Source organism: Lygodium microphyllum, chromosome 16 (assembly GCF_053477565.2).
Source record: "Lygodium microphyllum isolate KBCC chromosome 16, Lygodium_microphyllum_v1.1.10, whole genome shotgun sequence".
Lineage (NCBI taxonomy): Eukaryota > Viridiplantae > Streptophyta > Polypodiopsida > Schizaeales > Lygodiaceae > Lygodium > Lygodium microphyllum.
Window position 1 is genome coordinate 72226214 of NC_141150.1, and position 27153 is coordinate 72253366.

Sequence of the window (27153 nt, forward strand, 5' to 3'; positions counted from 1 at the left end):
TGCATTCCATCACCCATGTTAGTAATGTCTCATTGTCTATGCAGGATGAAGAAATTAAGTGTTTGGTTGATGTGTTTCATATGCCTAATATCACAAAGAACTTGATTTCTATTGAGTGAATGGTTTGAGTAAGGATTACAAGTAAAGTTCAATCAGAATGGCTACTTTGTACAAGATTTTAGAAATGGATGTAAATCGGTTGCAAAAAACCATGTGAAAAAGACATTTACCTTGGATGTAAATGTACCCGAGCTAAAGGATATTGACATTTGGCATAAACATATTGGCCATGTAAAATATACAATGGTTTAAAAATATGCATTCACATGAATTTGTGATAGGCTTGCCTAAGTTCAAAGTGGCTAATATGCAAGAACTATGTGAAGCATGCCAATTTGAAAAATAGGCAAGGCATGCATTCCTTCATGACAAGTATGTAAGAAGTCATTTACTTAATGTTGTACATTCAAATGTGAGACGTTCTTTCACTTTTTTAACATTTTGATTGAGAAATAGATAGATGTGTAGATTTCGTCCTTCATGTCAAATGGAGGGGGAGATTATCTCTCCAACGAATTTAGTAAATTTTTAAAATAGCATGGAATTCAGAGCTAGTTTACATATAGGTACACTCCACAATAGAATGGTGTTGCTTATGAAAGAAAGAACAAGCACATTATAGAAATTACATGAGCCTTGATGGCTGAAAAGATTATGCCTCATTATTATCGAGCTGAAGCTAGCTCTACAACCATGTATATTATGAACAAGATTCCCACTGTAGTAGTGCATGATGTGATACCAAATGAGAAATTTACTAGCAAGAAACAAGATTTGTCATATGTTAATGTATTTGGATGCATTGCATATGTACATGTTCCCGATGAGCTAAGGAAGAAGTTGGATCTAAAAGTTGAAAAGTATATATTTGTGAGCTCTTTTCTTGAGAAAAAGGGTTACAAGAATCCTCTACTATCACTCATTGTGTGTATGCACAAATCTAAATTGCATATGCTATTTTGGAGCTTGGTTACATACCATTGATGACTATGGTAGATACACTTGGTTTATGTCTTGAGTAGTTGATGATATTTGCAGGTACAGTTGGTAAATTGTAATAGGTTTTTTGAGACTATTTGAAGGTACTATTGTTGCCTAATTGAAAAGACATTTACATTGTCTTAAACTGGTAGCATTATGGTGGGCAATGCAATAGGAATTGATAACATCGCTCAAATTGTGGGGGAGAAGCTTGACAATAATAACTTTTCTCTCTAGAGGTTTAGAATGCAAAACCTTTTGATTTGGAAGAGGTTATTTGGATCTATGTATAGGAGATGAAGCTGAACCAAAGTTACTAGATAGACATTTGACTCCTAAGCTGAACCAAAGTTGTAGAGAGGAAAACTAGGGCGCTTTTGGAAGCTGCAAGAACCATGATAAATGAGAAGAATTTATAGAACTACTATTGGATTGAAGTAGTTGTAAGTGTAGTATATGTCTTGAACAAAACTCCTTCAGTTGGTATTCATGATCTTACATCGTATGAGAAACTGTATTGGGCACAAACCGGCAGATATCAACCATGTTAAAGTCTTTGGATGTATTACTTATGTACATGTGCTAGATGAGAAGATGAAGAAGTAAGATCCAAAGGCTGCTAAGTGTGTCTTTTTTGGCTATACACAAGATAGAAAAGCCTATAAATGCCACAATCTAACTACCCAATTAGTTAGCAAGAAGATAGTGTTTGATGAGTTAAATTCATGGTATGGTGGTCCAAATCTAGGTGTTTCTAATGGATTAACCAATCATAATCATGCTAAAATTTATCCTTCTACTAGTACTATAGTGAGTGGATCTATAGGCGATGTGTCATCTACTATTTGACATGACATTTGTGTAGTCATAGCTCTATATCCACTAACACAAATATGTCAGTGAGGGGAAGATTAGATAAAGGCAAAGAGAAGATGTTGGAAGATGTTACTAGGCCACTGACTTTTGGTTATGAGTCACATGGCACTAACAGTCTTGATAATGAACTTGGTATACTATCTATTACTACACTTGGAGTTAGGAAAAGTAGGTATATATTACCTCATGCTAGGAAATCACATAGTGTATCCCTGTTAAGAAGGTTGGAGAGAGTTAGAAAGCCTATTGATAGTAGCTGTGGGTATTCAGCCAAACACTTTGCTTATATGAGTAAAGTGATCAATCAAAAGAGTGTTGGGGGTAAAGGTGCCTCTACCTAGCCGCCCATGTATTATTACATTGATAGTCACCACCACTGCACACTGCAAGTGGCGGGTGCCCGTCACCATCACTTTATTCTTTATTCTTTTAGTGACAGTTTGAATAAAGGAAGACCCAGTCACACATTGTGATTGTTGGAGTTTCCATTTCTAGTCTCTCTCTTTCTTGCTCTTGCTCTCCAACCATAGCTCTCGAGTCCAAGCTTCGATCTGTCTCTCCCTTTCAATTGGTATCAGAGCTCGGCTTCTCGATTCTTGAGCTTGGTTTGTGCCATTCTCAGCTTCCCATCGACTCCTTACTCACATTGGGTCTCCTTCCCGGCAGCCATATCCAACTCCTTTGAGCTCTCGTCACTCCCTGGCTTCCCGAGCACCTTCTCAACATTATTGGGCACCTTCAGGGCATTACATCAGAGGTACTTGATTATTTTCTTCAGGGTTTACTTTAGTTCTCTGGTCACATAGGCTGTGAACAGTTTGGGGCAGCCACCATTGAAGCTCCATTGCTTCATATATTCATTGCCCTTGCTCAAGGACCCTTGAGGCTTAGTGTGTGCCCCCTTGGGCACCTACTTGAGCCCCTACTCCACCCCAGTTGTGCCACGTGGGCTGCAAGCCCCCTAGGACAGTAGCACACTATTTTTGCCTATTTCCACAGGCTGATCCCCATCTACTTCACACCGGTCCTCCTCAAGCTCTAGGCCATTGGGCACTTCCAGAGGCTTCATTTGAGGCATTTGCACATACTTTGATGCTTGGTATTGAAGACTGAGCATTGACATTACTTCTGGGCTGATTTAGCACTATTTTGGGACTATCATAACAATCCACAGATAGTTTATAATAGTGCTACAGTAACATTTGATGCTTATGCTTGCCCGACATTGTCATTTGATGCCCGGTTGGTCTCGTATGATGCCTACATGTTAAGGGAATGTATGCCTATTGTTTGGCAAAAATTTGGCACTGATTTGGGATTGAAATTTCTCGGTTTTTGATAGTCATTTCATGCTGTAATAAAAGCAGACTGAAGCTATTCTACATGCTTTAGGTTATGCCTATTAGTTCTGGCATATGTCTTAGATATATGCCATGAAGTATTGATCTTTGGGATATGACTTCGAGCTTGGATTTCATTCCGGATGCTTTTGGAAGAGCTTTGACATTACACACTCATTGACATGGTTTGTGCTTGATAGTGGTATATGCTTTGACAGTGATGCTCCTTGGGTTTATGCATACCCGTTGCCTACAGCTTGATGCTCATGTCATGGTTGATTACCCTATGCATACGTTGAGCTTGAGTGCTCATTGAAGCTCTACCTTGGATGAATTTTGGATTATCTGGAGTAGTCTTGGATGTTACTTGGCTTATCAGAGTTTGGGTTGGGATGTATTTCATGTCTTACATGCTTATGGATGCTACATACGGATGCTCTACAACCTACATGTTCAGGATGTACTATTGATGTATTGTCTTGGACTTATGTCATTGACATTGTGTCTTGCATTAGCGTGAGCTCCTGAGCTTGTACATACGGCTTTTGTGCCAGTGGGAGCATTCTTGAATGCTTATTAGACATTGAGCACGCGGTACTTTTATGCATTGAGCAGTTACATGCTATTAAGCAGTTATAGACACTTGAGACTTTGGGATTTCTTACCCTTTGGGATGATACATTATATGTCTTGGTTCACTGTATGCTTATGAGTTGAGTCTCAGTTTTGGATCCGTATCTTTGTGAATTGACACCTACTTGTGCCAAGTTTTGGTAGTGGCAGGAGCACTTTGCCCCGTCGTTGATTGGGGGTGTGCCTACTCACTGGGTGGTAGATGTTTGTATGACATACTTGGGTGTTGGATTCATGCTTATCGACCGTCATATGCTTATGTTATGCCCGCATGATGGCGGCTTTGGTATTGGAAGTATCTGATTGCCTTGGGATCCGATTTTGGCACTCTTAGCTCTCTTGTACTGAAATCTAAAATTTATTACAGCAAGCATATATGTATGGAGGACTGACATGGATTTTTCATGTTGAAATATTCTGAAATGATTTTCTTTCACTAGTACTTGGTGGGCAGTAGCTTTGGTTACACTTTTGTCACCATTTTCTCTTGATTTTGGTGAATTTTTTGGTCATTTTTTGTAGTAAACAACAAGCAGTTTTGAACTGTCTACAGTCTTACGGCCTGCATTATGGCGAGTTCATCCACTGATCATCAAGCTATTTTCAACATCACTAAGCTTGATGGTATGAATTACTCTTCTTGGAAGAGCCAGATTTGACAGGTGTTGGTACAAAAATTGCAGATCAAACCTTTGAGGTTGAGCGGGCATCCGCCTGCAACTATGCCAAATGAGGAATGGGTTGAGCTTGATGAGTTATGCAATTCCATTATTGTATTGTCCCTCATAGAACAAGTTCATTACAATGTTTTTGAGGAATAATAGAGTGCATGGCAGTTGTGGGATAAGATCAAGAATCTCTATGACAAGAAAAGTTTAGCGAGTCAGATGTATTGGCTCAAGCAGCTTATGGATCTGCGCTTGAAGGAAAATGTGACTATGTCTGCTCACTTGAGCCAATTCCATGCTATACTCAAGAACTTGACTTCGTAGGATATCACTTTTGTAGAGGATGTCACTCCTCTTTTCTTGCTTGGTACTCTTAATGAGTCATGGGATGTATTCCCCACTGCATTATGTGCCTCTACTACTACCTTGAAATTATCTGATGTTGAGAGTGCTCTTCTCCTGCAGGAAGAGGTTAATCGTAAAAATTTGGATGCCTCTCGTGTATCTCATGATATGACAGTTAGAGGTAGGAATGATGGATATGGAAAGCATGGCAGTGGTAGTGGCCGTGGATGGGATTCTCAGAAATCTCGGTCCAAGTTTCGTTGCATGGTGGATCCTAACCCACAGGCCTTAAGCCCCATCAATGCTTCTCTTTCCCAGTTCTTCCGAGATGAGGACATCTTGAGTTCTCTAAGGGGGAGAATATGTAATGATCCCGCCCATTGCATAAAGCACCCCCCCTTTTTCATAAAATAATCGATTTTCTTTAAATCCCCTCCTCCTGTCAATGTTGATAGGTGGCAGGGAGGGAAAGGACAAATGATGTCTATGAGGGAGATGCGATGTAAGCAATGACGAAGAGGAGGAAGTTAAAGATGGCGTGGATGACGATGGTGCAAATTGGAAGGACAAGGATGATGACATAGGCAAGGAGGGAGGCCACGGGCCTACCACCCCTCCAAACCACCTGTCCTGGTCCATTCTGGCACTACCACACCACCACTCTACATTTCCCCCCAATAATACCCCCCTTACTACTTATAAACTCCCTCAATCTTAAAGTCAGACAGGAGATACCACTTCTTCCCCCCCTTGCCGTAGAGAGAGAGAGAGAGAGAGAGAGAGTAAGAGAGAGGGAGAGAGAGAGAGAAGAATAAGAAGAAGAAGAAGAAGAAGAAGAAGAAAGAGAGAGAGAGAGAGATAGAGAGAACCCTTGAGAAGGTTCTCCTTCTCTTCCCCTCATTAGAGGGTGGCCACACACATTTTTCTTTTGCTTGGTGTATTCCCTATCCCGCAAGCTGACTTCCCCCCCCAATTGTTTTCCCCCCTCTCTTGGTCAAGAGATTGTTGAAAAACATGCGCAAGTCACACCTAAGAACAAGGAAGATTGAGAATGGACTCGAAGCAAAGGATATCAAGTATGGGAGAAAATCCTATAATCCACAATGAATTCTCGAGTGAGAACATTACTACTAATACAACTGCGGTACCGGTTGTAAGTAATGCATTTCCAAATTGATGAATGCTTGCTTTGATTTTCACACAAGATGCATTAGACCGTACTTTCTGCACATGAATGGGTTAACTAAAAGGATAAAGTTCATCCCAAGTATTCAATAGATGCAGGTTGCAAAGTACTCGTATCAAGAGAAGTAAAACTATGACTTGATGTTATGTGATAAAATTCATGCATAGCATAAACATCGTATAAAGTTCCAAGGTATTGTTGATTTTCTCTTCTTGCAAATCAATAGTAATGTTTTTCACCCCACTAAAGGTATGCTGTAGCTTGTACGCTTGACGGATTGCATAGTAGGCAGTCCCGTAGTCTAAAGGAAATCCAGTCTCAAAAACATTCTAAGATCTTTACCCAAGCTCTTGCTAAGATCTTGAACTCTTAGTTCATTGGGATCTTGATGAAGTACATAGTTAACACAAACAATGATCATATTAAGGATTAAAACCTAAGATGCCTTGAGATCCCCTAGTAGTGACTATGTTTATCAATCCAAATTTGGGGATTGGGCTAGATACAAACAACTCCGAGTCTCAAGTAGAGAGCTCAAGGGGTCAGGGAAACCCGAGGCAAAGGAAAGACAGATGCTTTCATACTTGCTAAGAAGAAGGTTAGGTTATCAATCAATATAAGTGCTCAATAGAATTTACATTCTTGCATAGTTGTATGAGACATTGGCATGTGTCTTAGCCGAAGTGTCAAGTAAATTTTGCAATGAATCGCTTAGATCCCAAGGGGAAGAGCAAATGCACGATGGAAAGATTATCGTGGCTATTCCTGCAATGTTTGGAAAAGGATACAATTATTTTGTTGATTGATCAAATAATGTCATAAATGCTTTTGCATTAAATTGATTGTTGGGATGTGATTTGGATGATTATTCCAAGTGCTTGTGTTTAATGGTAAATGCATGGAAGGGGTCTGTGTTGAGAAGTTGCCATGGGAAATAAAGTAATGTTTCTTGGAAGATGATATTAGGGTCGTTTACCTTGATTGTGCTTAATTATTTATGGGATTAATTAAGGAAGGATATTTTGTGTAGGTGGATCATCTCCAAGGTCATGTCACATTTCAACCCGAGAGGGCACTGCTCGATTCACGAGCGGAAGGTCGAGTGGTAAAAAGGTCAATAGTGGAAGTTGTGTCTCACTCCTTGGTCGCTTGGGGTCAGTAGAGCTCTGGACACCCCTTTCCTACTTTGGAACGGAGTTGTAGACTGTCGTGAGCCCAATGTCTAGGGCGTTGGAAGATTCTATTCTAGATAAAGGATAGAAATTATGGTGCCATGTGATTTGGACCGGGTACTTCTATTAGACAGAAGGGATACATATTTCTCCTGTATGGGCAGTAGACAAATATTAACTGGAAAATAAGTTAAGAAACTTTTTTGTCAAAAGGGTTTTCGTTTAAAATATGTCTACGAACCATACATTAATCAATCACATGTCATTATAAATTTTTGCTATGATACCAACTATAACGTGCCTGCCTATCCAGGCATGTTTTTAGCGGTCCATTGAGAGATGAGTCTAAGTGACATTGCCCAGCACTCCCATGGAATGTTATAGGGTTTTTTGCCTAGGGTTTTTCGATTCTACCTCACAATGAAACGCTCACGGCCATAGACCCACTAGGATTTACCTGAAATTTGGGTTCCTAGTGGTCAAGGTCTCCTGACAGCATTCTAGTGTTGGGTCCTGGACATCCTACTTTATGCAGAGATACCCAAGCTGAAGTAGACCCATGCTGAACTAGGTTCAAAGAGAATGGGAAATGAGAGGGATGCGCCGCTCAACTTCTTTGCCCATAGGGCATAGTCCCATTCCGGTCACCTTAAAAAACATGAATCAAGTTTCTAACTTAACCATACCTAAAGGTCGACCAACGATAATAAAACCTCGTAAGAAGTCTCCAAGTTCTTTGGGACCACCCTACCGCAGGACAGACCCATTGAGGTTCCCCCCATCTGCTTCCCTTTGATATCTTTAGTTTTCTAATTAGATCTTATTATATTTATGTACGACATTTAAAAATAGCTTCCTTAATTAATCCTTTTAAGAAACAAGGTTTGTTTGCATAATTTATAGCACAAACACGAATACAGAGCAAGCAATCCTTTTGACAAACAATTTCCTTAACTTATTTTCTAGTTAATCTTTGTTCCTGCCCATACAAGAGAATTATGTATCCCTTCTGTCCAACAGAAGTACCCAGTCCAAATCACATGGCATTATAATTTCTATCCTTTATCTAGAATAGTATCTTCAACACCCTAGACATTGGGCTCATGACAATCTACAACTCCGTTCCGGGCTAGGCAAGGGGTATCCAGAGCTCCACTGACCCCAAGCGACCTAGGAGTGAGACACAACTTCCATGGTTGGCCTTTTCACCACTCGACCTTCCACCCGTGGATTGAGCAGTGTCCTCTTGGGTTGAAATTCGGTGTGACCTTGGAGATGATCCACCCGTGCAAAATATCCTTCCTTAATTAATCCCATAAAGAATCAAGCACAATCAAGGCAAACAAACCTAATATCATCTTCCAAGAAACATTCCTTTATTTACCATGGCAACTTGTCATCACAGACCCATGCCATGCATTTACCATCAATTCCAAGAAAAATTTACTTAACACTACAGCTAAGACACATGCCAAGATCTCATACAACTATGCAAGAATGTAAATTCTATTGAATACTTATATTGATTGATAACCTAGCTAACCTTCTTCTCAGCAAGTACAAAAGCATCGGTCTTTCCTTTGCCTTAGGTTTCCTTAACCCCTTGAGCTCTCTACTTGCCTTTGAGGCCCATATTTGTATGTATTTAGCCCAATCCCCAAATTTGAATTGATAAACATAGTCACTAATGACGGATCTCAAGACTTCTTAGTTTTTAATCCTTATGATCGTTGTTTGTGTTAACTACACACTTCATCAAGATCCCAATGAACTAACAGTTGGAGATATTAGCGAGAGCTTGGGCAAAGATCTTAGAATTTTTTGGGGACATGATTTTCTACTATGCAATCCGTCAAGTGTGCAAGCTACAACATACCTTCAGTGGGGTTAAAAACATTACTACTGATTTGCAAGAAGGGAAAATCAACAATACCTTGGAACTTTATACATTATTTATGCTATGCATGAATTTTATCACATAACATCAAGTCGTGGTTTTACTTCTCTTGATATGAGTACTTTGCAACCTGCATCTATTGAATATTTGGGATGAACTTTATCCTTTTAGATAATCCATTCACGTGCGGAAAAGTACGATCTAATGCATCTCATGCGGAAATCAAAGCAAGCATATGTCAATTTGGAAACGCATTACTTACAACCGATGCCGCAGTTGGATTAGTAGTAATGTCCTCACTTGAGGCTTCATTGCAAATTATGGGATTTTTTTCCGCACTTGATATCCTTCACTTTGGGGCCATTCCCAATCTTCCTCGTTCTGAGATGCAACCTTCACAGTTTTTTTAGCAGTCTTCTGACCAAGAGAGGGGGGAGTCCCCTTGCAGGATAGGGAATACACTAAGAAAAAGAAAAGCGTGTGTTGCCACCCTCTAAGGAGGGGAAGAGAAGGAGAACCTTCTCAAGGGTTCTCTCTCTCTCTCTCTCTCCCTTTCTCTTCCTCTCTCTCTCTCTCTCTCTCTCTCCCTCTCTCTTCCTCTCTCCCTCTCCCTCCCCCTCCCTTCCTCTCTCTCTCTCTCTCTCTCTCTCTCTCTCTCTCTCTCTCTCTCTCTCTCTCTCTCTCTCCCCCTCCCTCCCTCCCTCTTTCTCTCTCTCTCTCTCTCTCTCTACGGCAAGGGGGGTGGGGAGAAGTGGTATCGCCTTTCTGCCTTTATGATGGAGAGGGTTTTATAAGTGGTAAGGGGGGCATTATTGGGGGGAAACGTAGATTGGTGGTGTGATAGTGCCGCAGCAGACTGAGATAGGTGGTTTGGAGGGGTGGTAGGCCCATGGCCTCCCTCCTCACCTACGTTGTCATCCTTGTCCTCACGATTTGCGCCATTGTCATCCACACCATCCTCGACTTCCTCCTCTTCGTCATTGTCTGTGTCACCTCTCCCTCATAGACAAGGTTTGTCATCCTCTCATCCTCCCCCTCGCCACCTCTGTCCACGACGATAGGGGGAGGGGATTTAAAAATATTTTGAGTGTTTTATGAAAAAGGGGGGGCACTTTATGCAATGGGTGGGGACATTACAAATAATTGTAAAAGTTTCTTAGCTTTTCTCCACATTGTACAGGTCACATCTCATATTACATGCAACACAAAGCTCTTGCTACACTCTCCAACATTTTGACAAGTTGGTATTTTCACTTCAAACCTCCTATTCAACACAACCATAAAATAAAATGTTATGAGTCACAATATGAGAAATTCAAATTGATTTTGTGCATAGGTGACAAGTCGATTGCATGCATTGCATTGCATAATTAGAAATCTTTATCAAATACAAGTAGGTCCTTCTGAATCCATCCAATATTTTGTAGCCTTCCTAAGTGGCATATGAAGAGACTACTCCACACCTCCATATATCAAATAGCATTCAGAAGATAATATCCTTCAAATGTCAAGAAAAAAAATCCTCATTTTGAAGAAACATTGTTTCATTAACAGCTAGAACTACCAAAAATATAGTATGGTCAACACTAAATAGAGGAAAAAATGGATACAAGATATAACTTTATTTTCTCAAGGTGCTATTTAACAAAAGTGATTACAGTATTTCTCTAACAATGTCCAAAGGTCCATGACATTCGAGAAAACTCTTAGAGAAAGAGATAGGCATAGACACATGTATTGGGAATAACATGAGCTTCACCATGTGAATAGCTAGATCAAAATATGGCTGCTACAAAGGCATACCAATTCTCACGCCTAAAACTTTGGTCTTCATCCCCATCAAAGTCTCCATCCCCATCTTGCCAAGTTAGTGTTTTGAGGTTGAGGTTGCACATTTCTGTTGGATTTGATGATGATGATGATTATGATAATTGTAAAAGTTGCTTAGCTTTTGTCCACATTGTGCATGTCACATCTCATATTACATGCAACACAAAGCACCTCCTACGCTCTCCAGCATTTTGACAAGTTGGTATTTCATTTAAAACCTCCTATTCAACACAAGTCACAATATGAGAAATTCAAATTTATTTTGTGCATAGGTGAGAATTCAATTGCGTGCTTGGCATTGCATGCTTAAGAATCTTTATCAAATACAAGTAGGTCCTTCTAAATCCCTCCAATATTTTGTAGCCTTCCTATGTGGCCCTATGAAGAGACTAATCCACACCTCCATATATAAAAAAACATTCAAGAAATAATATCCTTGAAATATCAAGAAACAAAATAAATCTCTCTTTTGATGAAAAACTTTTCATTAAAAGCTAGAACTAAAAAAAAATAGTGTGGTCAACATTAAATAGAGAAAAAAATGGATACAATATATAACTTTGTGTTTTCAAGGTGCAGTTTTCATTACAAAAGGGATTGCAATATTTCACTAACAATGTCGGAAGGTCCATGTTATTCGAGAAAAATCTTAGAGAAAGAGAGCTATCAGAAAATGTCAAAGGTAATAGGCACAATCACATCTATTTCCAATAGCATTAGCTTCACCACGTGGATAGCTAAATCAAAATATGTCTACTACAAAGGTAGACCAATTCTCAAGCCTAAGACTTTGATCTTTATCCCCATCAAACTCTTCATCCCCATCTTGCCAAGTTAGTGTTGTGAGGTTGAGGTTGCACGTTTCCATTGGAGTTGATGATGATGATGATGATAATTCTGAAAGTTTCTTAGCTTTTGTCCACATTTACCAGTCACATCTCATATTACATGCAACACAAAGCTCTTGTTATGCTCTCCGACGTTTTGACAAGTTGGTCTTTCATGTCAAACCTCCTACTCAACACAACCATAACATAAAATGTTATGAGTCACAATATGAGAAATTCAAATTTATTTTGTGCATAGGTGAGAAGCCAATTGTGTGCTTGGCATTGCATGCTTAGGAATCTTTATCAAATACAAGTAGGTCCTTCTAAATCCCTCCAATATTTTGTAGCCTTCCTATGTGGCATATGGAGAGACTACTCCACACCTTCATATATAAAAAATAAATACAAAAATAATATCCTTTAAATATCAAGAAGTAAAAATAAAATCTCAATTTTGAAGAAACATTTTTTCATTAAAAGCTAGAACTTAAAAAAATAGTATGTGAACACTGAATAGAGGAAAAAATGGGTACAAGAAGATAGAACCTTGTTTTTCCAAGGTGAAATTTTCATTACAAAAGTGATTACAATATTTCACTAACAATACATCTAGAGGTCCCACTACAAGGGTATAGGGGAATAACGACGGCCAGTTATGACAGAAATAGCGACAATACTCAGACTTTTAAAAAAAAGCGGCTGAAACCCGAGCGCGGCACTTTTCTTGTGAAGAGCGAAAAAGAGCACGAAAGAGATCGTGTGTTTGTGAGAGAGAAAGAGAGAGAAGGAGAGTTTCTCACTGCCACCACCACTACCATCAGTGTTCTCAAAGAAGAGGAGAAGTGCACGAAGGGCGAAGAGGGACCGTCGTGAAGAGGAGATGAAGAATCCATCCTAGGGCCTTTGCTTTTGTTCCCTCTTGGTTTGTTCTTGTTGTTTCTTCTTTTCTTTTGTTTGTTTTTGTTGGGAATGAGGTGCATCAAGGGAGAAAGAGAGGAAATGAGAGATGGAGAAGAATAAAGGAAAATGAAGAAATAATGAGAGAGAGAGAGGGAATAAACATGAAACATAATAAAGAAAGAGTGAGAGAGAGGGAGAGAGAGAGGAGAATGAATGAAAAAACACGAGGGGGTAGAGAGAAACAAAGAGAGGGTTTGTTCTTGTTCTTTCTCTTTTTATTTTTATTTTTTTGAGAATGATGTGGATTGAGGGAGAAAGAGAGGAAATGAGATAGAAAATGAGATAGGGAGAAGAAGAAAGGAAAAGGAAGAGAGAACGAGAGAGAGAGAGAGAGAGAGAGAGAGAGAGAGAGAGAGAATAAACATAAAAGATAACAAAGAAAGAGAGAAAGAGAGAGAGAGAGAGAGAGAGAGAGAGAGAGAGAGAGAGGGAGGGAGAGAGAGAGGAGAATGAGTGAGAAAATATAAGGGGGTGAAGAGAAACAAAGAGAGAGTTATTCTTGAGAATGAGGTGCATTGAGGGAGAAAGATAGGAAATGAGAGAGGGAGAAGAAGAAAGGAAAAGAAAGAGAGAATGAGAGAGAGAGAATAAACATGAAAGATAACAAAGAAATGGGGAAAGAGAGAGAGAGAGAGGGAAGGAGAGAGGAGAATGAGTGAGAAAACACAAGGGGGTGGAGAAAAACAAAGAGAGGGGCAACAACGAAAGAGAGAGAGAGAAAGAAATATATGAACTGAGAGAGGGAGTAGAAAAAAGAAATAGGAAGAGAGAATGAGAGAGAGAGAATAAACATGAAAGATAACAAAGAAATGGGGAAAGAGAGAGAGAGGGAGGGAGAGAAGAGAATGAGTGAGAAAACATAAGGGGGTGGAGAGAAACAAAGAGAGGGGCAACAAAGAATGAGAGAGAGACAGAGAGAAAGAAAGAGAAAGGGGAGAGAATATAAAATGAAGAGTGCAAAGAAAGATGCAAAGAAAGGGGGAGAAAACCAAGACTTTAATTGTTTTTTAATTTTGTTGAGTTATAAGAGAAGAAATCCCTTCTCAAAAAAATAATTAAGAAAGAAAAAGAGAGAACAAAAACAAATTGTTTGTCATAACATAGACAAAATGGAAAACAATGAAGGTCGTGATGTTCAAGATCGCAAGGTGTATCTTAATCAAGGTGTCCCTGCTCTCAATGTAAGCTGGCAATCAGACGAAAGCATCGCTTATCTATAGAACACGTACGATGCTTTGCTAAGTTTCAATCGGAGATCATTGTTTTGATGATCTTAGACTTTGAGCAAATAGTAAGAAAAGTGTGTATCAATCATGCATTATATTCACAAAATAATTGAATATCAAATACAAAAACATTGGATGTGGCCGTAAAATTTATATAGGGAGGTGACGTCTCATCCCAAGGAGGAGTGCACCTATTGCGGCCAATTAGAAGAGTTTGTGGGCATGCAATGAATGGAGTGCTTGAGCCAATTCACCATTTGGAAGGCACAACCCAAAAATATACTGTCAATACCAAAGGAGAGGGATGGAGTGCTTGAGCCAATCCACCACTTGGAAGACACTACCCAGTCTATACCGTCAATACTAGAGGAGACAGATAGCCTTTCAAACTTTCCTACAATCTTGGAGCCTGAGATGGAGGCAATAATTGATGTATTGATGCCCATGGATGTCAAGACATCTAATCCTCTTAGAGAGAAAGCATCCATACCGTTATATGATGGATGCCTAGTGTCTCACCTGAAGACGCTGCTTACACTCCTAAGTGCAAGCAAAATATGGGTGGAGCGATGCGAGTACGATCGAGTTGTTCAAGTACCTTCTACGTACGCTTCATTGATTTATTTTCAGTACCATTATTTTAAAAAAATGATTTTTCAAGGTATTTTATGATTTCTTTTCAAGTTGCTAAAGTATCATATATTATCACTTAGAAATACAATATCTGAGTCTCGTGGTGATACGTGACATGTTTTACGAAAGCTTGGTATAGACTACAATATCATCCATGCATGTATCAACAATTGCATGCTGTTTTGAGGCAAGTAGAGACTATGGAGACATGTCCAAAGTGTGGCTCTCACAAGTATTGACAGGACTTGCAAGGACAAACCATCCCTTAGAAAATTCTTAGACACTTTTTACTTATCCCCCGCATACATCACATGTTTCGTACATCGGACTTGGTGAGCTTCACAACATGGCATGTACAGAATAGATCCAGAGATGGAGTCCAATGAATATCAATGGATTCACATGCATGGAGCCACATTGAGTTTTCCTTTCCAGGCTTTGTAGAAGAGCTAAAGAATCTTCAGCTCAGGCTTGCTATGGATGGCATGAAACCATTCGATCTACGTTCAACTTCTTACAATGTGTGGCATGTAGTCCTTGTTAACTACAACATCCCACCATGGATTTCTGCTAAGAAAGAATACCTGATCCTTAGCTTGCTCTACAAAGTCAAGAATATGGATATCTATCTTCGTCCATTAGTTGATGAGTTGCTTAAAATATATGAGCCATTCTCATATGGACCATGCATGACTTTTTGGGACTCGAGGAGTCAGGTAAGTAGGCTTCGGTTCTCATTGATCATATCTATCATAGCTTATTCAAGTTTGTATTCACAAGATAGAGGTGTTGGGGCATGTGTGGTTTATCATGTATGTCCATTGTGTGGGCCACATTTAGACTCTTGAAGGTCACAAACCATAAAGAAGATGGTGTATCAAGGATACACCACTTTCATGTTGCCGAAGGGTCATGAATTGAGGGAAGGTTTTCTTGGACGAACTCTAGCACGAATGAACACCCAAAGCTTGTAGGAGGCTAAAATGGTCCTCAGAAGTCGCATCCAAATGGAATGCAATCGTTCTTAGTTTTCTATGAGTTGCCATATTGGACCCACTTATAGATCAACCATTATTGGATCCCATGCATATTTTCAAGAATGTGGGTAGCTTACTATGGGACCACATCACAAGAAAGAGAGACATTGTAGGGGCACAATTGGATTTGAAGGAGGTAGGAAAGATGGAGGCACTTTGGCCATAGTTGACGGGTGTTGATGGTCACTTGCAACTATATCACGCTCGTTGGGTTTTTTCCTTTAAAGAAGAGTACATTGTGAAGTAAATTATGTGGTCCATCCACACTTTGACGGGTATGATGTGTTCTCATAGATCCACTTTTTCTAAAGATTACCAACTATTAGGGCTAAAATCCCATGATTGGCATAATATATATTAGGTTTGTACTACAAATGGATTGTAAGTGGTCTGTATGTTTTGCTATTTGTAGTCTAGTTGGTATTTGTAATGCTTCTTCATTTGTGTAAGTTTATACTACTGATCGCAATCACAGGATACCTCAATCCAGAAATATGCGGGGTGATTTACAGGTTGCCAAATTTAGTGCAATTGATCTCACAGAAGGAGATCAAGACATCCTCTATTGAATCCACAAGGTAGGGAGCAATGGAGATGGTTTGTCTCTTTGAGAAGTACCTGCCCCCAGCATGCTCACGATACAAACCCACCTCTTGGTGCATCTCGTAGATGAAGTGGAGATTGCATGACCTATCCATACGTGATGAATATTATTCTTGGATCGCTTCATGAAAACCCTGAAAGGCTTTGTGTGACAATGAGCTCGGCCAGAAGGTAGCATAGCTGAAGGTAGGTTGGTGGCATTAGTGCATATTGCACAGTGGCTACTACTGATGGTGGATTCAGAAAACATTATGCTATGATTGCTGAAGGATGATGATAGACTGATCAGAGATGTGGTGGTTGGAAATGGGATAGAAAAAAGGATGAATGCTGCAATGGAGGAGAAATTGAATCGTTTCTGTATGTTGCACCATGCCTCCATGGTGATGTGGCTCGCTAGGTATGAGCAAGCCAGGAAAGATTAGGAAGAAGTGTGATCCAAATTTTGACGTAGTACACACCATCGATCAATTTAATATCCCGAGGACATGGAAGAGATGATGTAGTTTATGTCTATGCGATGGTTACATGGAGCTTTGATCACAGTCTCTCACAAAGGATTGGAGGTCTCTTCTGAGGAGTGGGAATTCTTGAGGGGATGTAGTCGAAAGGTGACTACATGTTTTATAAGCTATCATACTTAGATTTTATATACAAAAACTAATTAACCATTTCAATGTATAATATAAAATATATACAATGCGGTCTAGTCGTGTAGATGACATTCTCATGTGGAGAGTATCGACAAAATGTGCTCCACAACGGATTGTGGTGTCATGGAAAAGTTTGAGCAAGAGAGCCGACGACGAATCATGGATCCAAGCATCGTTATAGATGAGATGGAGTATTTTGGGAAATTGCAAAGTATAATCACCATGGATTATTGTAGCTTTTCCATGATCCTATTCGATGTGTAGTGGTTCAAAGTGGTACTAGAAGGAGCTGGGACAACTCTTCGATGAGGTCCATCTATATTTCTTGAAATAGATTCCAAACAAAGATGGATGGATTTGCTCTGACAAGTTTGTCTTTTCGACCCATTGTGAACAAGTGCATGAACTCATGTTTTTTTAAATTTTATTGCGACATCGTATATATCAAAAATATTAAATCTCTCTCGTATGTGATTTTGAACATGTAATTTTCTATCCAGATCCCCGATAACCTCAATGGTGGTATGTTGTACCTTCAGCTCCCCAAAGTGCAAGAGTATATGATGAAAGCAATGTTCCCAACATAGATGAGGACAATATTCAGATAGAGGGGTCGATATTGCAAGGGGTTGAGGTCGCCCAAAGCTTGGAGCATGTAGAGGAGACAGAATTAGGTAACAATGATAGAAATACAGGAGGCCAAGAATTCTTTTAGAACGAGCATTAGGAAAAAAGAGAACTCACAAATGGGCCTTTTAGCCCCCCCTCTCTCTTCTGCTTAAAATAAGGAAAATAGGAGAGAATAATAGTAAAATAATCCTCTTCTCTCTCCACTTTTGTAAGCTTATTTTATATTTTTTATATCATTTGCAAGGATATACTCAGATTCCTTCTCTCTCCTCATTCAAGAAGTTTTTTTCGACCAAATTTTATATTAAAAAAGGAGTTAGTTACAAGAGTATGGTGCTTCATTTTCAATGCAAAATGATTAGTAGATACAAAGTAATCGATTTTTTAATCAAAAATAAGGAAAATGAAATTTCAAAAGTTTCTTTTAAGATATTTTGGAGATTTGTTATATTCTAGCTTTTAGTCAAAAAACAAACCAACTAGTCAAATTTTGTGTTTTTTGAAAATATTTTTGGAGGTAAAATAGAAATGTCTAAATATGAAAAGTCTTGGATATCCCTACCCTTTGAGCTATTTTCCCCCATATCTAAACTCTCTCATGGCTCTATTGTGACCTCTTCTCTGTGTTTATGCAATCTTCATTAACAGAGTGAATTACTTACACCCTCCTTTCCCTTGGCACTTTTTTGCACCTCTCTCTGCATCTCCACTCTACCTCCTATGATAGCCAAGTAGGCTCCCCATTTTTATTAATAGTAAAATGAGTACAAGAAAGAAGGAGTTGCATATTGAGGTAGAGATTGAATATGCCCCATTATTCAACTAGTGGCAACCCTTAGGTTTTGTAGAGTTACAGGCAAATGGGATTGAAATATGTGGACTTGTGAGTTGATGGAGGAATCTATCTAATTGACCCCTTAAACAATAGACCTCCAACTTTCTCATGAATCAAAAATTTGCTGAAGTATGTGTGCAAGGGTGAAAATGGGTTGCTTGGTTACACTAGGCGGCTCAATGATCAAGCATTCAAAGTATTTATAACTTGCTAAACAACCATAAAAAATGATCATGATGTGATCGTTGCACATCAACTTCATATACAATAGCTCATAGGACAAGTGGTACAGTTGAACGACACTATAATTCAACAAAAAATTCAAATTTATTTCAATGCAGGACACTATCCATGGCATTAGTATCTCATATGAGGAGGCAAAGGCACAATTGGACGACTTGAGAAACATCAAAATCAAGCTAACAAAGGAGCGCAAACGAAAGAAGAAGCCAATTAATGAGTTAATTGTGAATAGCAACCAATGGAAGCGACTTATCGAAGCATGTAAGGTATCTCAGAACGAGAACCTAGGTGAGGGTGAGGTTGGATCATGTATTAGTAGATTGCTGAAGTTAAGTACATTAGAAAACACTTTGAGCAATCCTAAGTTTAAGACTGTGAAGGAAAAGGTGATTGAGTACATATTAAAGAATGTGTCAAATGAGTTCTCCGTTGTGGATGCACAATCCATTTGTGATAGGGCTCGTATTAGCACAATGACTTAATCAAAGATATTCAAAGGTATGAAGGTTGGGTTTGGTCATTTGCTAAAGAGAAATGGAATCATGCCTCTTCCTCAACCTTTAAAGTTAATAGAGGCCCAATGGCATCTTAAGTTTTGGAGCTAATAAGAGATCCCACATATATTCAATGTGTGGAAACACTAAAGGTTGGGACAAAAAATACATATGAGGTGAAGTTCACCAAACTCAACAATTACTATTTAGATTTGTACAAGGTACAGTCAGCAATGGTAATGTATTACAATATGTCTATTGAGAAATGTAATGGTAAATTGCAGTTTGTTATAAAATTACATGAAAGTGAGGTCGTCAAAGGAGTAAAGCTTGAAAGAGTTAGTGTAACTCTGATGAATAGAGCTTTACAATTCGACAAGAACAACGGGGAACTTCATTGTTCAATCTGAGCGCCATGTGTGGTGGCTTGTTGCATTTGAAGTTCCTAAGAAAACATTTGAGGTGTTGTAGCTATTCTTTATGCACACAAGCATTCCAAGCATCATTGATCATCAGGAACATGGTGAGATGCTCTTGGTTAAAGGATATGGCCAATACTTGGTTGATTGGTATCTTGTAGGAGACTTGAAAACTTTAAAATGCATGTGTGGAATCTCCAATGGTGCAAATACAAAGAATCCATGCCTATATTGCTTGACAGAGAGGGTAGAAGGAAAGAACGGAAAGAAGAACTAGCAAAGGGTGACAAGTGTTGCACCGATGCACAATAGAGAATATCCCACTTTGAAGTCCATCTTCAACATTCCATTGGATCGTATTCACATTTGTTCATTTGCATGCTTTTGTCAAAATCATGGAGAAACTTTTATATAAATACCTTTTCTTTGCTTATAGTGTCAAGATTGTGGGAGAGAAGGAAGGAGTCTCACTTGTAGCTTTCTTCCTTGCACAATGGGGGAATACACACACAGGTGGAGGTTGAAAACATTTTTCCTCTTCTTAGTTGTGTAAGCCAAAAAGAACACACATACGAAGAAATAGAAGAACCCTATATATGGGCCCTATATATAAAGAAATAGAAGAACCCTATATATGGGTCTCAAACCAAACTCAACTAACTAAGGTGGCATACTAACTGAACCACGAACTAGAGTAGATAAGGATAGCTATCATCTAGCTATTATTCATGGGCGGTGTACCAACCGCATCTGCAACTAACAAGTCGGTGACATAAATGCACAACGGTCACCCTGGCATATCAGGAGTGGAGCTCGATATCTCAACACTCCCCGTCGAGCTCAATCCCAATTTCTGCACACCAAGCAGGTCTCTGAACTCGCGCAGCTTCTCTGCACCCAATGCCTTCGTAAATATTTCAGCTACCTGATCCTCTGTGCCGACATAAACTAGATCAATAAGACCTCGTAAAACTCTCTCTCACACATAGTGATAATGCACCTCAATGTGCTTTGTTCTAGCATGATAGACTGGGTTATTTTCCAAGTGTATACTACTCATGTTGTCACAATAAATGACAACTAGCCCATCTCTAGACTGATGCATATCATAAAGTAGCTTATGCAACCAAGCTGCCTCACATGCAGCCATTGCTGCACCCCTGTACTCAGCCTCTGTACTCGACAAGGCAACTGTAGGTTGTTTCTTTCTACTCCAAATGACTACAGCACTCCCAAAAGAGAACACATATCCACTGGTAGATCGTCTATTAGAAATACTACAAGCCCAATCAGCATTAGTGTATCCATGCAACTGTATCTGAATCCCAGTCTCATAAAATAGTCCATACTGCAATGTGAACTTCACATACTTGAGTATGCATCTAGCCGCATCCAAATGTGGTTTCCTTGGAACCTACATAAACTGACTTACCAATCCAACAATATAGCTCAAATCTGGCCTAGTAATAGTCATATAAATCAAACTTCCTACTATGTGTCTATACATAGTAGGGTCTTCCATAAGCTCACCTGCATCTGCGCTTAGCTTCACATTCTGCTCCAAAGGAACTGAAATAGGCTTACAACTTGTCATCCCATATTTGGACAGCATGTCCAATCCATACTGCCTCTGCAAGAGTCATATCCCACTTGGTGATCTAATCACCTCAATGCCCAAGAAATAACGCAGCTCTCCCAAATCCTTCATCTCAAACTTCTTCTTCAATAACATTTTCACATGAAGGATATCTTCATCACTATCACCTGTGATAATCAAATCATCAACATAAATGACAAGCAGCATAATACATTTCTCTGTTTTTCTCACATAAAGTGAGAAATCTGCCTTGGAAATCTGAAAGCCAATAGTGATAAGATACTGTCCTATCTTGTCAGACCATACGCTAGGTGCTTGTTTCAAGTCATACAAGGCTTTCTTCAACCTGCAAACAAACTCAGGATGAACAATATGCACATAACCTGGTGGCTGCTCCATATAGACATCTTTTTGCAGATCACCATGCAAGAAGACATTCTTTACATCCATCTAATGTAAAGACTATCCCTTTGATGCAGCCATAGCAATGACTGCTATTATGGTTGCCATCATTGCAATCAGACTGAATGTTTATTCATAATCAATTCCATATGTTTGTGCATACCCCTTGACTACTAATCTTGCCTTGTATATGTTCATGGAAACATCTGCATTGTGCTTCACCTTATAAACCCACTTACAACCAATTGTATTCTTATCTTTAGGTAAAGGTACCAATTCCCATGTAGCATTTGCTTCCAAAGCATCCATTTCTTCATCCATGACTTTCTCCCATTTTTCTTTTCCCATGGCTTGCTCAAAAGAAGTGGGTTTTGGTTCTTGTATCACTTTGACTATATAGGCATAATGAATGGCTGTAAATCCATCATATTTGAGCCTATCCACAGGATACCTAGCTCTAGTAGACCTGCACAAAGTAGGCTCATTTCCAGGTGCTCTCAAAACATCCCTTGTCTTCCTTACTCCAGGCGTAACAATAGAAGGAATACCCAACTCATCATCAATGCTCTGTTCTGAGCCACTGGATTCACCATCCACATAAGAGTGACTTGCATTCACATCAAACATGGGCTGATCTACCTTCTCTTTTCCTTTTTGTGATACCTGCATACCACTATCTGCATTGCTTTGAGAAGATTCTCCTGATCTCAATCTGCCTGTCTATGGCAAAGAATGTGAACCATTGCTAGAGGACACTCTAGGTCCACTAATATCTTGTGACTGCTACTGTGAATTTTGTGTAGCATTACCATTTTGTGCATCTACATTATCAATCACATTTACTGGTTTATACTAGCTACTCATCTCATCAAAAACATCTCCACTCACTGTAAACTTACGAGTAGAAGGGTTATAGCATCTATATCCTTTCTGCTACTGCAGAGAGTAACCAATAAAGATGCACTTCTCAGCTTTTGGATCCAACTTGGATCTCAACTCATCTGGCACATGAACATAGGCAATGCAACTGAAAATTTTCAAATGAGAAATATCTGGTTTCCTACCAGTATACCTCTCCTCTGGAGTCATGCCATGTATTGCTGCAGTGGGAGTCCTGTTCATTATGTAGACTGCTATAGCAACTGCTTCAGCCCAATAAAAATCTAGCAGGTCTTTTTCGTTGAGAATAGCACGAGATACCTCTCCAATATGCATGTTTTTCCTTTTTGCAATTCCATTTTGTTGTGGGGTATGACTGCATGAATATTGTTGCTTTATGCCATGCTCCTGCACGAACCTTGCAAACTCATTTGAGAGGTACTCTCCCCCTCCATCTGACCTTAGGCATTTTATTTGCAGGCCTGTTTCTTTTTCAACCATAGCTTTAAGAGTTTTGGAATGCCCAAACACTTCACTTTTATTTTTCATAAAATACACCCAAACTTTTCTGCTATAGTCATCAATAAAAGTGACAAAATAATGACAGCCTCCAATAGATGCAGCTTTAGTAGTCTACACATCAGAGTGGATTAATTCCAATGGTTTCTTACTCTCTTGAACATGTCTAGGAAATGGTTTCCTTGCCTGTTTTCCAAATTGACAGGCTTCACATACGTTATGCATTTCTACAACCTTGAATTTAGGCAATCCTGCAACAATATTTTGGGCCTGCATTGATTTAAGTCGCTGTACATTAACATGACCAATGCATTTATGCCATATATCAATATCTGCAACTACACCGGTCCCATGTGCAAACATTGCTGCACTCAATTCAGGCATGTCTGCATCCAATGTAAACATTCTGCCCTTCTTCTTTCCTTTTGCTATCAAGTGACCTTTATTTTTCATATCCTCAACAAAGCATCCATGAGGATTAAATCTGACCTGCAAGCCCTGCTCAACCATTTGACCAACAGAAACCAGGTTCTTGGTGATATCGGGACATGAAATACATCCGATAGGTATTTCTTTTTCCCATCCTGCATTAACAAAGGAATTTTTCCAATCTGCATAATAGGATGCACTATCATCACCAATCTCCACAAATCCTAGTTTTTTCATTTTCCTTGCATCCTGCATCCATTTTGCATGACCTGTCATGTGGTTTGACGCACCTGAGTCAACATACCACACTTCGTTGCTTTCTTCTACACTTGTCACAGAATTGTTCATATGCTGCACCATAAACAAATGCTCATTTCTGTCATCACCCTGTCTACTAGAAGATGCATAATTCCCTTGTTGCAATTTTCCATTCATGATGTCATTCTGCTTTTTATAGCAGTCTTTAGCCATATGACCCATTTTACCACAGTAGTAGCATTCAACATTCCTGTTTGCATTTTGGCCTCTTTGCCATCCACCACGACCTCTTTGACTCCCCCTGCCTCTAGAGTTACCACGCTCTCCCCCATAGGACTGATTTTCTTGAGTTTGCTGCATATTTTGATTTCTACCACGGCCTGCAGATCGGCCTCCTCTACCTCTTCCAGCATTTGAGTAGAAGACAAATTCTTTTGAAGTTCCTCCTGAAGAAGATGCACCACCATTTCTCTACTCCTCAGAAATTAGAAGAGCAATCAACTCCTCAAAATTAGGAAATCTTTCACCGACGGAAATGGATGTTCAGAACTATGCATAATCCTTTCCTAGACCATTCAAGGTCACGGAAACTAAATCATCATCTTCCACTGGTGACCCAATGGAAGCAAGTGCATCTGTAATCTTCTTCACCTTCATGTGGTAGTCATTGATGCTCATACTTTCTCTTTGCACATTGTGCAACTCTTGCTTGAGTAGCATTTTCCTGGCTTGCGTATTTGTGCTATACATTTTTGACAAAGTATCCCATGCCTCCTTTGACGTACTTTCATCCTGAATATGCACAATCATAGAGTCTGAAATATTGATAGATAGCCAATACATAGCTTTTCTGGCTCTCTCATGCCATCCTCTAAATGCCTGCATTTGCTGTTGATTGGGAACATCAGGAAGAACTGGTTCTTCTTCATTTCCTGCAACGAATTCCCAATATCCTTTTCCCATAAGGAAATTCATCATTCTAAACTTCCATGCTTGGAAGTTGTTCTTGTCAAGCTTTTCAGTGACAATTTGTGAAAGAGAATCAAACGCCATTACAGAACAATGCAAATAATTCTATCACTGCAAATAACACAGCTTCAGTCTCACAAGTGCCAATCTGCAAAACTGACGAAAGTGGTATTTGACCACACAGTCACTTCCTAGTGGCGATTTTGCATCAACAGGCAATAAGGATGATTCTGTAACTCCCAATATCTCTGCACACAGGCATACGATGCAATTTCTACGGTAACTTTTGACCGACCTGTAGAACAATGGTCGCACAACATAAAACACGGCCTTTTCCAGAATAGTGCAAAGAATTCTGTCACTGCAAAAAACACAGCTTCAGCCTTTCAAGGGCCAATCTGCAAAACTGACGAAAGTGGTATTTGACCACACAGTCACTTCTTAGTGACGATTTTTCATCAACAGGCAACAAGGATGATTCTGTAACTCCCAATGTCTCTGGCACATGCATATGATGCAATTTCTACGGTAACTTTTGACCGACCTGTAGAACAATGGTCGCATAGCATAAAATAGGGCCTTTTCCTGAGTGTGTGCAGAAAAATTTCGCCTTCAAAATAGGCCCCGAAATGGCCTCAAATAAAAAAAACAGAGAAACCAAGGGCTAAAGCCCAATCCCGCAGCATATACTACCCTCTTGCTACACTGCGAAGGGCGTCCCAATCTGAGACAATGCACTCTTGCGCTTTCCGACTGTGCTACCTGCAGAGACTTGCTCCCAAAATAGAAAAATGAAAGCAACACTGGTCCTCTTACCAGAACACCGTGAACTTGGTTTGTTTTCTTGAGCTCCTTACCATGAACAAGGCTCTGATACCATGTCAAGATTGTGGGAGAGAAGGAAGGAGTCTCACTTGTAGCTTTCTTGCTTACACAATGGGGGAATACACACACAGGTGGAAGCTGAAAGCAGTTTTCCTCTTCTTAGTTGTGTAAGCCAAAAAGAACACACATACAAAGAAATAGAAGAATCCTATATATGGGTCTCAAACCAAACTCAACTAACTAAGGTGGCATACTAATTGAACCACAAACTAGAGTAGATAAGGATAGTTGTCATCTAGCTATTATTCATGGGCGGTGTACCAACCACATTTGCGACTAACACGTCGGTGACATAAATGCACAACGATCACCCTGGCATATCACGAGTGGAGCTCAATATCTCAAAATATAGGATGCAACGAGAAAAAGAAGGCATTGCAACATGTAGGAATGTGGAGCGAGTGCTATCAAAAATTGGGCTACACAAGCATCAAGTGACGGTTGAAAAATATGAGAAGAGATAAGAAAAATCTAGTAACTTGCCAAAAAAGCCTTACTTTGGAGGAGCAAAGACTTGGAAGTTTCTCTCAACACCCATCAATGAGGAAGGGAATGTCACAATTTGGACTACGATGGATGGAAAAAGTTACATTTTGTAGTTCCAGATTGAAGTAATGGAGGAAAAACAAGGTTGGCCAAAGCTAAGGTTTGGATAAGATGGTGTTTAGCAATGAAGATAAGAAAGAATTTATTGATGTTGTGCATAGCTTCTACAAAAACATGGTGGAAGTGTGGGGCAAAAGCTTTATCACACATTACATGGTGCGTACTAAGTTAATATTTTAAAATTGTATGAATTATATAAACTATTGAGCATAGTTTTACTCATGTGTGATATGTGTCTTTGCAGCATATCCTTGAGGCACATGGGCCATACTTTGTAGAAAAGGGAAGTATTGGACTTTGGTCCACACAAGGGATGGAAATTTCACATTGGATAGCCCGTGGTGCATACAAAAGAAAATCGACTATGGTGGAGGGGTGAATGGTAGCAATCCAATGATCCAATTGCTGTCTTGGTGGTATAGGATTATAGTAGCAGATGAAACTAAACTCTCATAAAAGAGAGTAAATGAAAGTGTTGATGAATCTACTACAGACATGATGGAATCATGTCGTGTCACTAAAAGAGTACATTATGAAGCCTCAAGTGCCAAAAAAAACCATGCCAAGTGGCTAGAAACAAGGCTTCAACAAGGCAGTAAATTGACTCTACCTTTCTAGGACTTGCCAGAGAGCCAAGGAATCTTCAGCTCGGTCTTGCGATGGATGGCATGAACCCATTCGGTTTGTGCTCAACTTCTTATAGTGTGTGGCATGTAGTCCTTGTTAACTACAATATCCCTCCATGGCCTTCTACAAAGAGAGGATACCTCATCCTTAGCTTGCTCATTCCTCGTCGCTACAAAGTCAAGAATATGGATGTGTATTTTTGTCCAATAGTCAATGAGCTTAAGATTTTGTGGGAGGAGGGGGTCGTCGTGGAAGATATGAGAAAGTACGATGGTCAACAGTCTGCCAATATATGAGCCATTCTCATCTGGACCATGCATGACTTTACAGGCTTTGGGGAGTGCTAAGGTAAGTAGGCTTCCATTCTCATTGGTAATATCTATCATAGCTCATTCAAGTTTGTATTAACTGGATAGAGGTGTTGTGACAGT